Here is a 15879-nt window from a genome sequence, read left to right as displayed (position 1 = left end):
TCCAAGGAAGCTACAGACTTGAGCTTCATTGAGATGAGTAAGTTGAGACCTGTCACGCAGCACGTTCCATTGGCTCAGCTGAGAGGATGAGGATTCCACTCCGGGCCGAGAGGAAAGGAGCTGTGGGATTTGTCTCCCTCCTTGCTGGAGTGCAGACCCCCTACTAAGATGCCTCTATTCATGGGGGATCCATCTAAAGTTGTGATCCAAGGCATTCTGTGTAGCATGGTGCAGTGTGACCCACCAGGGATCCATGGTTTGGTGGAGGTCAAGAATTCTACATATCGTGTACATTCCTTGGTTGAGGTGGTTCCTCGTGAACATGGCGGGTATCGTGAATCATTATTTCTGCTGTTTCTGTCGTATGAGTTAAAATATTTGTCTAGCGATGTCAAAGGATGGCCAAACATAAAACAAGCGGTGGTTGGTAATATTCAAGAACAGCAGGCGAGGATTGAAAACCGTAGTGAACTGGTGAAATGAGCGAAGCCAGGAGGTTGTGGACATGTTCATTATAATGTTGCTTTACCTCAGATGATAAAATACCCATCATGGTGTATATATATTAAAACCAATGCAGTCCAAACATGAATAATCCGAATCCAAAGTTGGAACGAAGCCGGATTCCGGACGGACACCACGATAGCTGTCTCGTGTGCGCACTGCGCAGTGTACTTGGTCGTGAGGAGTGACATCAATGCTTGTCTTTCTCGCCTGAGTCGTTGACGTGCAAGGACGTCTCGTTGTTCTTCTCCTGTGACCAGAGGTGTACTCTGTCGTTAAGGCCGTGGGTGGTGCACATGTGCCGGACAGCCAGCTGATGGGCGCCAGACTGTAATGGTGATCAGCCGGCTGCTACTGCCACCCGAGCCGGTGAGGCCATGAACTGCTCCTCTCTGCCGCCTTCAGATGGACCATCTGCCCTTCGACCACATCTGGTAAGGCTTGTGTCCATTCCCTAAAACTAGTACAGCTGACTTGGCCTGGCAGTGGCCTTCCTCCCGCTGCCTCGGTATCCCCGCTGGGGATGCCTCCCCGCCCCTCCCTCGTTCCCGCCAACCCTGCCCTATATTTAGGTGGTAGTCTAGAGTGATGGTCAAGCTGGGTACATGGTGCACCCTAGGGCGCATGATGTTTTTCAAAGGATACTTGGAAATAATAGGGTACATGACATGGCTAGTGCATGTAAGAGTGCACAGTAGACAAAGATGTTTTAGAAACAAAATTGTGTCATGTAGCATGTACATGACATGGCCAGTATGTATTAGAGTGCACAGTAGTACTCTAATGCATATACCTGAAGCAAATTGTGTCATGTAAGAAATTAATTTAAACTTAAATTAAAATATTACAAATTAGCGTATTGTATATAACACTTGGACGCAACTCGCGCCTCACAGGTTTTGAGTTGTAGCATTTTGCTTTATAGTACATCTAGTACTTATAAAACAGTTACGTAGGATGGGGTGATTATTTTTTATTATTAAAACAGAGACCTGCTACTTTAATTTATATTTTTCAGTCTTGAAACTATGCATTTTTTATTTATTTATTTTCTTTTTTTTTGTAATTCATTATCCTATGTGTTAGGGTACATGAATATCTCAAAAGCTCGCTTGAAGGTCCATGAGCTTATAAAAGGTTGGGAAGCAGTGGTCCAGAGGATCCGCCTCACTGTCGCGGTGTTGCGCCACTGGTGCCGTCCTGGCGTCCTACTCTCCCTTTCTCTCAAGGCCGCTTGGTCGGGTAGTGCTTTGGAGGTGACGGACCAAGGGGTTGTACAGAGTGAGGATCATTTCTTTCATTTATGTTCAAATGATCTGCCGATTAAGACAATTATTTTGTTCGGGTTGTTTACGGCTTACGGACATTGTTGGCTGTTTTAGGCTGCTCGATATTGTTACTCCTGAAGGGAAGGAAGTCCTGGATGAGTGTGTGGGTGTACCTTGGCGTCAGCAAAACTAGGTTAGTGAGTGTAAATGATGAGTGTCCATGAAGGGAGGAGGCGGAGGAGGAGGGGAAGAGAAAAATAGTACTACTACTGCTACTAATGCAATATGTGGTGTAAATTATTGCATATCGCAGAGTCTCGTGGCGTAATGCATCCCACAATTACGTATTTGCTTTTTATACGAAACATGGTTACACTTCTTTCAAGTTCACAGAAAACGGACTTTCACAACAAAAGGAGAACCTCACAGAACCAAGGACTATTTTGAAACACGTCTGTGCCACGCCTCCACTACTTTCAGAAGACTGTAGTTGAAGTTGCAATGGTCCTCAAGGGTGTTTTTATATTTCTGGTGGCAGATAAACAAGATTCCCTTGTTATGAACAAGAAAAAGACTCTAGAGAACTCGGCTGATCAAGTCTGTGGCCTTTGAACATTGTCGTATTGAGAGAGCGAGGCGTTTCAGAACACAGGCATCAAACACAAGGAGGCGTGATCCAAAGCTGTGTTGGCGCTCCGATCAGAAGAGTGAGACAGCCGCGGCGCTCAGATCACACACACAGTCAGTCCCGCCGCCAGTCGCCGCCCAGCCTCGGATGGCGGAGGGGGTATGCTTGTGTTTCCGATCCGGATAAATTATGTGCTTGTGTTTCACTTGTGACGACTCTCTGACACCTCTGGACGGTTGTGTGTACCTGGCATCCCTGCAACACACACACACACACACACACACACACACACACACACGTCCATGTACCATAGCTTATAATATAACAGCAAAACATGATTACATTTATAAAGACATCCAAAATTATTGAACCACAAACCAACGTAACACCATAAGTTAATAAATACAAAATAAGTAACTATCAGATTACACACACACACACACACACACACACACACACACACACACACAGGCAGCAGCAGCAGGATCGGATGAACGGAGCCATACCTTTTCATCACCAGCAGGTCAAATGAAAGAGTTTTAAGTGCAGGAAAGTGAAAGGACTCCAGATAAAGTGAAGGAATACAAGTGCAGTTTTCGGAAAGTGTAATCTGACAAAGAAAGTGAAGGAAGAAAGAATGAAAGAGGGCAAGGCGGAGCGGTGCAGAAGGAAGGAACCAAGAAAGGGTACAAAGCAAGGATTTAAGGACGAGGGAGAGGAGGAGAAAGATATGGAAGTTAACGAGTGTGGTGACTCTACCCACTGTCATGTATGGAGTACTCGGATCACCTGAAGATCTGCCACCCCACCAGATTGTCTCACCTGAAGATCCGCCACCCCAGATTGTCTCACCTGAAGATCTGCCACCCCAGCTTGTCTCACCTGAAGATCCGCCACCCCAGATTGTCTCACCTGAAGATCCGCCACCCCAGCTTGTCTCACCTGAAGATCCGCCACCCCAGCTTGTCTCACCTGAAGATCCGCCACCCCAGCTTGTCTCACCTGAAGATCCGCCACCCCAGATTGTCTCACCTGAAGATCCGCCACCCCAGCTTGTCTCACCTGAAGATCCGCCACCCCAGCTTGTCTCACCTGAAGATCCGCCACCCCAGATTGTCTCACCTGAAGATCCGCCACCCCAGATTGTCTCACCTGAAGATCCGCCACCCCAGCTTGTCTCACCTGAAGATCCGCCACCCCAGCTTGTCTCACCTGAAGATCCGCCACCCCAGATTGTCTCACCTGAAGATCCGCCACCCCAGATTGTCTCACCTGAAGATCCGCCACCCCAGATTGTCTCACCTGAAGATCAGCCACCCCAGATTGTCTCACCTGAAGATCCGCCACCCCAGCTTGTCTCACCTGAAGATCCGCCACCCCAGCTTGTCTCACCTGAAGATCTGCCACCCCAGATTGTCTCACCTGAAGATCTGCCACCCCGAGTGCGGCTGGGTGGGGTGGCGGATCTTCAGGTGATCCGAGTACTCTTCTCATATGAGGGGGGAGGGGGGGAGGGGGATTCAACACTCGTGAACAGGCTGGAATCAGAAGTGTTTCGTCCTATCAGCCTTCTCCTCTAACTGACTGACTCAGCCTCTCTTCGCCGCAATGTTACATCTCTTGTTGCCTTCTGCCTCTACTAACACGCGGACTGCCCTTATGATCTTGTTAACTGCATGCCTCTCCTCTCCTCATGCCTCGATGCACAAGACCTTCTATTTTCTCCCACCACTATTCTCTTCACTTCCCAAATGCCCAAATGCAGGATTTTAACCAGTATTCACAATCTTTTAATCCTTTCACTGTTAAACTCTGGAAGTCCCTGCTTGGGAGTTCCAGAATCCCAAGAATCCCAGAATCCCTTCAAGGGGGAAGAGTCAAAACATTTTTCAAATTTTGGATTATCCGTTCTGTCCTTTTTCTTTAGTACCTAGCACCCCGGTGGTCCCTTTCTTATGAAATTTTTGCAGCCCCTGGCCAGTTCCTACATAAAGAATACATAGATAAATCGCTAAACTTTTAATTTCGAAGAGCCTAAGTTAGCCCCTCACTTAATACACAGCACAGGAGGAAACTTTGCCGCATATTATACAACTTTTTATTTTATTTTTTTAGTATTCTTTCTTTTTGCTATATTTGAGGAACTAGACCTTGTAAAATATTGTTTTATGTAAAGTGACTTGTGTTGCGTTTTGTATTTCTGTGAGTTTGGCACACTGCTTTGGTTACGATACTTTGGCACACTGCTTTGGGTACGATAGTTTGGCACACTGCTTTGGGTACGATAGTTTGGCACACTGCTTTGGGTACGATAGTTTGGCACACTGCTTTGGGTACGATAGTTTGGCACACTGCTTTGGGTACGATAGTTTGGCACACTGCTTTGGGTACGATAGTTTGGCACACTGCTTTGGGTACGATAGTTTGGCACACTGCTTTGGGTACGATAGTTTGGCACACTGCTTTGGGTACGATATGATAAATGTGTGTGTTTGACATCAAGACTTTGCCTGTATTTATAACGAATGTTCTTGTTATCTATTTTAAATCTGTTCTGTGCATTTTTTCAGGTGTAATTAATACTATTTACTTTTTATTTAATTTCATCAAACAAGTAAAAAAAGTGTTTACAATAAAAAGAGAGAAAAAGGTTAAGAAAAAGGTAAAATTAGTGTTGGTAAAACCTCAGCCTGTTCTTGTACGTGTCGTGTTCCAGTTGAGGTTGTTCTTGTACGTGTCGTGTTCCAGTTGAGGTTGTTCTTGTATGTGTCGTGTTCCAGTTGAGGTTGTTCTTGTATGTGTCGTGTTCCAGTTGAGGTTGTTCTTGTATGTGTCGTGTTCCAGTTGAGGTTGTTCTTGTATGTGTCGTGTTCCAGTTGAGGTTGGCGTGACAAGTGGAAAAGACAAATATGGTGGTGATTTTATAGGTGGACTCTGAAGATACTTTATAGTGTATGAAGTGGCTACACTGTACAAGAGGTGGAGGTGAATGGGTATTACACGCAAGGATTGGGTATTACGGCAAGGAGGACAAGGTGGCAGATCACCGCTGTCCTGTAAACACTCTGGAGGCACGTTGCCAAATGCACACTGATTTTCTCACGCTGAGCTCATCGTGTCGTCTCATTCAGGGAAGTCAGTGTCCTTGCCATACTTTGAGTGAGCAGTAAAGTGTTGCCGTATTGTGTGCTGTTGTATCAGCTGCTTCATTGTGCGTCAGCTCCTCATGTTTTCAAAAGTCCTCTTCCTTGTGCACTACTTGAAGAAATTGAGTGCACCACCATGCAGGAAGTCTTCTCCTGGTGTGTGTACCGAGGAAGCACCAGTTTGTCTGCTGTGAAAACATGCACAATTTTATAAAGTATGACAAATGAAGAAATGACACGTCAACAATAACTGGAATTCTTCAAGCAGCGAAACATAAAATTGCTGACGCCACGACAAGCTTCACTGTTCTGCAAAGTAAACATGAATTTTGAAGACACGACACACCCATGATGATTGGAATGTTGGTAATACTGTAATGGACAGACTGGTTGCATGGGTGACAGCTTGTTTGAGTGAGGCGAATGTTGGTGGTTTGCGCGGGTGTAAGGACAGATACTCCTGGGACGAAGGAAATGAGTGACTTGCTGGTCGACTGTCTCTGCTGCTTCATCCTTCACGACGCCACCTAAGTGCAAGGCCGGTGTTCTGAAAGACTTTGTTCTGCCATCACGATTGTTTTCAAAGACCACAGAATTGATTAGTCACTTTCTCTAAACTGTCCCGATTAATAAGGCTGAACTACTGTCACTCCTATCACTGCAATGACAAACACACGCTTGGAAATGCCACTAATTCCCACGAGAGCCTGTTAAAGGTTGTCTAGATAAGACGCGGACGCATTTCAGAATCCGCACTTAATATACATACATCACACTGTTCTCACTGGACCCTACTAACGGAAATAATTCACCTGTTTGTTAGAGTATTCCAGAAAAACGACGTAACACGGCCTCTCAAACCCATAGTAGCATTTACACAACAACAAAAAGAAAAACAAGTTGTTATGTACGTACTTCAAACTTAATGCACCACGGAAGACTTATGATATATAGTTGTATCGTTCTTGCATCTGATTGGCTGTTAGGTTCAAATGGAGGCCTCTGATTGGTGCGCGTGGTGGGTGCCGCCAGGGCTCAAACCATGCCTGGCTTTCCTTGTGAAGTTTTTCACGCACCACTGTTTACAACGCGATCCAAAAGCAGGAAGAGGAAGCAGCAATCAATGAACGACCAAGAGACGTTAAGCGAGAAGGCGAAGACGCAGAGGAAGGAAGAGGCCAAACAACCCACCAAGAAAAGGAGGTTAGAGAGCCCAACGGAGGATTTGACCTGATGGAGTTCACGGCAGATAAGAACGTCACTTACTGTTCATGCTGGCCAGAGCCTTACCCGGACCTAACCTTCATGTAGCTCAGGCGGCGACCAATGTTCTTTGACCTGATGGAGTTCACGGCAGACCAATGTTCTTTGACCTGATGGAGTTCACGGCAGATAAGAACGTCACTTACTGTTCATGCTGGCCAGAGCCTTACCCGGACCTAACCTCCATGTAGCTCAGGCGACGACCAATGTTCTTTGTTCAGTCTCATCCTGTCCTGCCCGCTTATCAATGGCAAGGGTGAGTGTGTTGTGTTGCTCGTTTGGTACTGTAGAGACCTTAGGGTGACGTGGTGGAGAGCTTAGGGTAAAAGAAGGTATGTTTATAGAAGCGGTGATGTACGAGGTGTGTCATTAAAGTTCCAGGACTGGTGCCACACAAGTTTTATTTCACATCCAGGCTACAAACTATAGGTTATCTCCTTCGAAGTAATCCCCCTGGCACCGCATGCACTTGTCCATCCTTCTCTGCCAGGCTTGCATGCACTGCTGGAAGGATTCTTGCGGGATGCTCCTCAGCTCCGTCGTCACGGCCTTTTTGATGTCGTCCGCATCATCAAAACGGGTCCCCTTCATGACCTCCTTGAGCTTGGGGAAGAGGAAGAAGTCGCACGGAGCGAGGTCAGGTGAGTAGGGCGGTTGCTCCAGCACGGCGATGTTCTTCTTGGCCAAGAACTCTCTGATGCTCAGGGCATTGTGAGCAGGCGCATTGTCGTGGTGAAGCAGCCACGAGTTGCCCTGCCACAACTCCCGCCTCTTCTCGCGCACTGCACGAAGCAGACGCCGCAGTACTTCTTTGTACACATGTTGGTTGACTGTCTGGCCCTGTGGCAAGAACTCGCAGTGGACGATGCCCCTCACATCGAAGAAAGCGATCAACATGACCTTGAAGCTGGACCTGGACTGCCTTGCTTTCTTCGGCCGTGGCGACGCCGGACTCTTCCATTGAAGGCTCTGGCGTTTGGTCTCCGGGTCGTACTCAAATACCCAGGACTCATCGCCGGTGATGACTCTCCTGAGCAAGTCTGGTTCAGTTTCCAGACGCTCGAGGATGTCCTGACACACCTGCATGCGTCGTCCCTTCTGGTCATCGTTCAGGAGTCTCGGCACCATCTTCGCACAGACTTTCCGCATGCCCAGATCTTCAGTGATAATCTTCCACACGCTGTTGTGGTTCATGCCAAGCTCATCTGCGATCTTTCGAACAGTCAACCGACGATCGTCACGCACCATCTGCTTGACACGCTCAACATTGGCCTCATTCCTGCTCGTTGAGGGTCTTCCACTCCTGGGGTCATCTTCCACGTCCTCCCGGCCCTCTTTGAACCTCTTGCACCACTCAAAAACACGTGAGCGTGACATTGTCTCATCCCCGTACACTTTTTGCAGCATACCCAGTGCTTCTGACGGCGTTTTCCCCAACTGCACCAAAAACTTCAAGTTTGTTCGCTGTTCAGCGCTCATTGTTAAACGACCTGCAACAGAGGACATGATTTTAAAAGCACGTAAGAAAAAGATTAGTGACTGTAGAGGGTTGGGAGCGCAGTTGTATACTCCAGAAGGATTACTTTGAAGGGGAAATATGGTGGTTTGTGGCTTGGGTTTGAAATTCATCTTTTAGGACACCAGTCCTGGAACTTTAATGACACACCTCGTATAGTCTATATGTTCAGTCTCATCCTGCCGTGCCCTTAGCGGTATAGAATAGTGTGTTGTGTATTCAGTAGGTTTGCTCAAGTAGTGAAGAGTTGAAGGTAAAAAGGAAAGGAATTTTATATTGGCCACTCATTTCATTCTTGTTTAGTCTCACGTTGCCTTGTGTTATTAGTGGCATAGGTGAGTCACTTGTTTATTGTGGTAAAGGGTTTAGGGTAAGAAAAAATACACGTTTTATTGAAGATTAGACGGGGACAAAAGATAGGTAGAGGTGGTGGAGGGACAGGTGGACTTGGGGAGAGCCTTGTTATACTCGTACATCCGTCCTGTTCTTCCACACGGACTTCACTGCCATTAGTAAATAGATGGACACTCTCTCGATACAGACCGGTAAATCTGGTGTCTGTTCTTCTTTTGTGTTCTCATGTGAAGCGACCAAAATTGATGAGATTTTATTTGTGGTTAAAGAAGCTGGACATCCTTTTTCCGTTTATTAAATAACAGTAGATAATCAGTGACCTGTCAGAGTGGCTTTTGCCCGCTGCTAGGACACCCGGCCTTGCTGTGGCATATGAGGCAGACTGAAGTTGAAGATACTTGTAGTTAAAGGAGCTGGAAGCCTTGTGTAAGAGGCAAAATAATACCCTAGCAGAGTCGCTGTTGGGAGTTCTTTGGTTCACCCAGTCTTGATACGAAATAAGTAAAGGTTCTTACATGAAACAGACTGAACTTAATACTTGTAGTTAAAGGAGCTGGAAGCCTTGTGTAAGAGGCAAAATAATACCCTAGCACAGTCGCTGTTGGGAGTTCCTTGGTTCACCCCGTCTTGATACGAAATAAGTAGAGGTTCTTACATGAAACAGACTCAACTTAATACTTGTAGTTAAAGGAGCTGGAAACCTTATATAAGAGGCAAAATAATACCCTAGCACAGTCGCTGTTGGGAGTTCTTTGGTTCACCCAGTCTTGATACGAAATAAGTTAAGTAAAGGTTCTTACATGAAACAGACTCAAGTTGATAGTTGTAGTTAAAGAAACTTGATATCTCTTGCGCTTAATGATTATAGATGAACAGTTAGCATCCTGACAGGGTCGCCACTGCCCACTCCAAGGTTCGCCCACCCTTAACCCTTGGGACCCCACCCTTGGGACTGTTAGCTAAGACTGGGAATATAAAGGCGTTGCAGGAAGGGACTGGCTATCCTATGTACTCAACAGGCGGCCCAAGCTCACTGAACATAGATTTAAGGAAAGAGTGAGAAAAAAATAGATAAATAAAAATAAATAAATAAATAGAACAGGTTGGTAAATCTTTGGTTAAATGACTCATTAATAAGGGTGGTGGTGGTGGTGGTGAGGCAATGAGGAGTTTAATAAAATAGATAAATAAAAATAAATAAATAAATAGAACAGTTTGGTAAATCTTTGGTTAAATGACTCATTAATAAGGGTGGTGGTGGTGGTGGTGAGGCAATGAGGAGTTTTAAAAGAGACAGAGTTATGGACAGGTACACACAAGCGTCTATCATACAGGGAGTGCCTCATGTAGGTCAGCTGGGTCTTTGCTTGTTTCCCTTGTGCTCTTGTGTTTTGGTGTGCCGAACATTTGAAACATTTGAAACATTTATTACTGGTCAAACAAATGTGTTAGTCATGTGAGCTGTTGGATTGAGGACAGAAATATAAAAAAAAAAATATATATATATAGAAATTAATTCCTTGTAAATATATTAACTAGAAAATGATACAATATGATGAAAGAATATTAATAAGGTAACAGTTATACTTATTACAAAATACTAGAATAAATAACAGGAAAGTAGTTGAAATAAATATGTGTAGTATGTTAGGCTTGCTATTGTGACACACTGCGCATCTTCTTAAATCATACTTAATCAGACTTATTACAAAATACTGGAATAAATAACAGGAAAGTAGTTGAAATAAATATGTGCAGTGTGGTCTTGGTATTGTGACACACTGCGCATCTTCTTAAATCATACTTAATCAGACTTATTACAAAATACTAGAATAAATAACAGGAAAGTAGTTGAAATAAATATGTGTAGTATGTTAGGCTTGCTGTTGTGACACACTGCACATGTTCTTAAAGGCTTAGCTCTCTCTTCAGGAATACTTTAAAAAACCGCACACAGAGACGATTTTGTGACCTCATGGTGTTACATATTGGCGATGCTGAATTATTGTTAACCTGTCACACACACACATAAAAAAATAATAAATAAATAAATAAATAAATAATGAATAAATAAAAAAAATAAGATAAATAAATAAATAAATAAAAAGCTGAATTCGCGTTAACCTGTCACACACATATAAAAAAAATAATAAATAAATAAATAAATAAATAATGAATAAATAAAAAAATAAAAAAATAAAATAAATAAATAAATAATGAATAAATAAAAAAAATAAGATAAATAAATAAATAAATAAAAAGCTGAATTCTCGTTAACCTGTCACACACATATAAAAAATAATAAGTAAATAAATAAATAAATAATGAATAAATAAAAAAAAATAAGATAAATAAATAAATAAATAAAAAGCTGAATTCGCGTTAACCTGTCACACACACATAAAAAAAAATAATAAATAAATAAATAAATAAATAATGAATAAATAAAAAAAATAAGATAGATAAATAAATAAATAAAAAACTGAATTCTCGTTAACCTGTCACACACATATAAAAAAATAATAAATAAATAAATAAATAAATAATGAATAAATAAAAAAAAATAAAATAAAATAAATAAATAAATAATGAATAAATAAAAAAAAATAAGATAAATAAATAAATAAATAAAAAGCTGAATTCGCGTTAACCTGTCACACACATATAAAAAAATAATAAATAAATAAATAAATAAATAAATAATGAATAAATACAAAAATAAAATAAAATAAATAAATAAATAATGAATAAATAAAAAAAATAAGATGAATAAATAAATAAATAAAAAACTGAATTCTCGTTAACCTGTCACACACATATAAAAAAATAATAAGTAAATAAATAAATAAATAATGAATAAATAAAAAATAAAATAAAATAAATAAATAAATAATGAATAAATAAAAAAAATAAGATAAATAAATAAATAAATAAGAAGCTGAATTCGCGTTAACCTGTCACACACATATAAAAATAATAAATAAATAAATAAATAAATAATGAATAAATAAAAAAAAATAAGATAGATAAATAAATAAATAAAAAGCTGAATTCTCGTTAACCTGTCACACACACATATAAAAAAATAATAAATAAATAAATAAATAAATAATGAATAAAAAAAAAAATAAGATAAATAAATAAATAAATAAAAAGCTGAATTCTCGTTAACCTGTCACACACACAAAAAAAAAATAAATAAATAAAATAAATAAATAAATAATGAATAAATAAAAAAAAAGATAAATAAATAAATACATAAAAAGCTGAATTCTCGTTAACCTGTCACACACATATAAAAAAATAATAAATAAATAAATAAATAAATAATGAATAAATAAAAAAATAAAATAAAATAAATAAATAAATAATGAATAAATAAAAAAATAAGATGAATAAATAAATAAATAAAAAGCTGAATTCGCGTTAACCTGTCACACACACAAAAAAATAAATAAATAAATAATGAATAAATAAAAAAAAAAAAAATAAATAAATAAAAAGCTGAATTCGCGTTAACCTGTCACACACACATAAAAATAATAAATAAATAAATAAATAAATAATGAATAAATAAAAAAAATAAGATAAATAAATAAATAAATAAAAAGCTGAATTCTCGTTAACCTGTCACACACACAAAAAAAAAAAAAAATAAAATAAATAAATAAATAATGAATAAATAAAAAAAAAATAAGATAAATAAATAAACAAATAAAAAGCTGAATTATCGTTAACCTGTCAGACACACATATAAAAAAATAATAAATAAATAAATAAATAAATAATGAATAAATAAAAAAAAATAAGATAAATAAATAAATAAATAAAAAGCTGAATTCGCGTTAACCTGTCACACACACACAAAAAAAAAAAAAAATAAATAATGAATAAATAAAAAAAAAATAAGATAAATAAATAAATAAATAAAAAACTGAAAACTGTCATAATTCAATAGTCGCTGTTAATAATTAGTCGATGTAAAACACTAAAACATCTAAAAATACAAACCAATATCATCCTGTGTGTTCATTGATATTATTATTATTACTTTTTTTTTTTTTTTTATATTTCCATGCGTTCCTTTACTACGAGGTATATAATATTCTCTAACTCCTTTTCTTTCAGGTGCAACATCAGAGGAGAAGGATGGTGGGGGGGGGGAAGCCTTACCATTATTCATTCCTAATTTTTAGCATGCATTTTATAGTAGTAATACGTAGTTTCAGCAGATATCCTTCTTATAAACCATCATAATTTCCTATAAACCATCATATCCTTGTATTTGTTAATTAATACTCCTATCTCTATTTTCTTTCATTCTTTCTTTACAATCTTGCGTCTTTTAATTACTAACAGTGTTGACTTTATCGTACGAGTCACCACTGTTTTTATATGTTAATTTATGTTACTCCTCCCCTCCCTCCCTCCTGTCGTTAATGGAAGTGGTTAGCGAACAAGCCCTTCCTCTTTTCCTCATCTGTGCTTCTTGACGTGTTATCGGTGAGTGACAGGAGAGTGACTGACGCGCAGGTACATACACACATGCTCAGGTGTCACTTTACTTTTTACTTTAATTAGAGGAAGAAGGTGAATGAAGAAGAGTTTGGACAGAGGAAGGTGTATAGTTAGAAATGGAAAGACTGTAGAGAGAAAAGACTGTGAGCAGACCACATTGCTATTTTTATGTAGGAGGTTTTGTCTGTGCATCGGTGGTTCAGTGGAGGTGTCAGGTGTTACTCTCAGGTGTGTTTACATTTGTAGCTACCTGTCTTCTTTTCATCAGGTGTGCTTTCATTAAGGTGACACGCCAGGCCACGAGAGGCGAGCGAGGTCAATGAACTGTTCTTGTCATTTTACTTATTTATTTATTTATTTTATCTTATTTTATTTATTATTTATTATTATTTATTATTATTTATCTTTTTTTTAAGGTGACAGGCCAGGCCACGAGAGGCGAGCGAGGTCAATGAACTGTTCTTGTCATTTTACCTATTTATTTATTTATTTATCTTATTTTATTTATTATTTATTATTATTTATCTTTTTTTTGTGTGTGTTTTGCTTTCGTTTCAGTTTCCTTTTGAGGTTTATTTATTTATTTATTTATTTTTTTTTTGTGGTTACATTTCATTGTTTTTGTGCATCTTATAATTTTTCTTTTCTCTTTCCATTTCCAGTAATGCTATTGTTTATATATATTGTTTGCCATTTTTCCTTCTCCTTATCCCTTCCTCACTGTTCCTCACAATTTGTACTGCAGGGAAGAAAGGAAGTAAGGAGTTAATAAAATCTCTCGTCTATTTATTTATGTTCCTTCTTCTTTTCTGGTCACACTTCCTGTCACACTTCCTGTCACACTTCCTGTCACACTTCCTGTCACACTTCCTGTCACACTTCCTGTCACACTTCCTGTCACACTTCCTGTCACACTTCCTGTCACACTTCCAGTCACACTTCTTCAGTCACACTTCCTGTCACACTTCCTGTCACACTTCCAGTCACACTTCCTGTCACACTTCCTGTCACACTTCCTGCCACACTTCCTGTCACACTTCCTGTCACACTTCCAGTCACACTTCCTGTCACACTTCCTGTCACACTTCCTGTCACACTTCCTGTCACACTTCCTCAGTCATCACTCAGTCACACTTCCTCATTCACACTCAGGTCTTCTTCCCTTCCTCAGTCACACTCAGTACAAGCATGTCTTCTTTCATTACATCATTAAACATTCACGTGTCTTTCTCTTTTCACTCCCACCAGTTGAGTTTCTCCCGCCTGGTACATACCTCTCCAGCATTCTCCTTCCCACATGTTCCTGGTCTCTCCTCCTGACACGTCCAGACCACTTCAGTCTCACCTGTCTACCTTTATTCCCAAGCCAGTGTGTAATTACTGCTGGCTGTTGCTCGTTCACGTTTTTATAATGTAGCTAAAGAAAAATAATGACCTTTCTGTATAATATTTCTGTTGTTTTATGTAAGTATTTGTCTTTCATTATTCCATTACTACTTAACAAAGATGATGTTCTTTTTGTATAATATTCGTGTTCTTTTGCTGATGTGGTTACCTTTAATTGTACCTGTCCTGCCTGGGATTAGGTTAACAGCTCAGGTGAGAGGACCATTGATTTTTCTTATTTTCTTTTCATTTCATAATTAAACAAAATGTATGATTTTTTTTTGGTATAAGATTTGTTCTATTTTTCTTTTCGTTTTGACCTTCAATTCAAGTTTTCCTTTTGTTATTTACCAGTGAATATTAAGAACATAAGAACATAAGAAATAAGGGAAGCTGCAAGAAGCCATCAGGCCTACACGTGTCAGTCCCTGTATGAAATATACCTACCTATTTCCACCTATCGTCCTCATCTATAAATTCGTCTAATCTTCTCTTAAAGCTCCCTAATGTCTTACCACTAACAACTTGATTACTGAGTCCGTTCCACTCATCTACCACTCTATTTGAGAACCAATTTCTTCCTTTCTCTTTTTAAATATAAAATTTTTCAAGCTTGAACCAATTATTTCTTGTCTTGTTCTGGTTACTGATTCTAAGAGTTTTGCTTACGTCTCCCTTGTTATAACCCTTTTACCACTTAAAGACTTCTATCAGGTCCCCTCTTAACCTACGTCTCTCTAAAGAATGTAAATTTAACCGCTTCAACCTCGCTTCGTAAGGAACACTCCTCATCCCCTGTATCCTTTTAGTCATTCTCCTCTGTACTGATTCTAATAGGCCTATATCTTTCCTGTAATGTGGGGACCGGAACTGCACAGCGTAGTTTAGATGAGGTCTGACCAGCGCTAACTTTCATATTACTTCAGGTCTTCTACTTTTAACACTCCTAAAAATGAATCCTAATACACTATTTGCCTTGTTTCTGGCCTCTATGCATTGCTTTCTTAGACGGAGTTCAGAGCTAACTATAACTCCTAAATCTTTCTCGTACCCTGAACTTACCAGAGCCGAGTTGTTTATTGTGTATCTACTGTGTGGGTTTCCTGTACCTATGCTAAGTACATTGCATTTTTTTTTATGTTAAACTGCATTTGCCATCTGTCTGTCCATTCCTTCATCCTATCTAAGTCTGCCTGCAAGGCGATGGCATCCGATTCTCACATAATTAATCTACTTATCTTCGTGTCATCCACAAATTTACTAACATCACTACTAATTTCATTTTCCAAGTCATTG

General features: G+C 39.7%; 1 long non-coding RNA gene across 1 annotated transcript in view; it reads left to right on the top strand.

Moving 5' to 3' along the window:
• The first annotated feature begins 295 nt into the window (after positions 1-295).
• LOC135098467 (uncharacterized) overlaps positions 296-15879 on the top strand; it is a 34670-nt gene continuing 19086 nt past the window's right edge. Inside the window, exon 1 of the long non-coding RNA XR_010267020.1 lies at positions 296-938. This is a non-coding gene — a long non-coding RNA (uncharacterized LOC135098467). The remainder of the gene's footprint in view (positions 939-15879) is intronic.

Source organism: Scylla paramamosain, unplaced genomic scaffold (genome assembly GCF_035594125.1).
Source record: "Scylla paramamosain isolate STU-SP2022 unplaced genomic scaffold, ASM3559412v1 Contig65, whole genome shotgun sequence".
NCBI lineage: Eukaryota > Metazoa > Arthropoda > Malacostraca > Decapoda > Portunidae > Scylla > Scylla paramamosain.
This window is presented reverse-complemented; position numbering and strand designations above follow the sequence as displayed.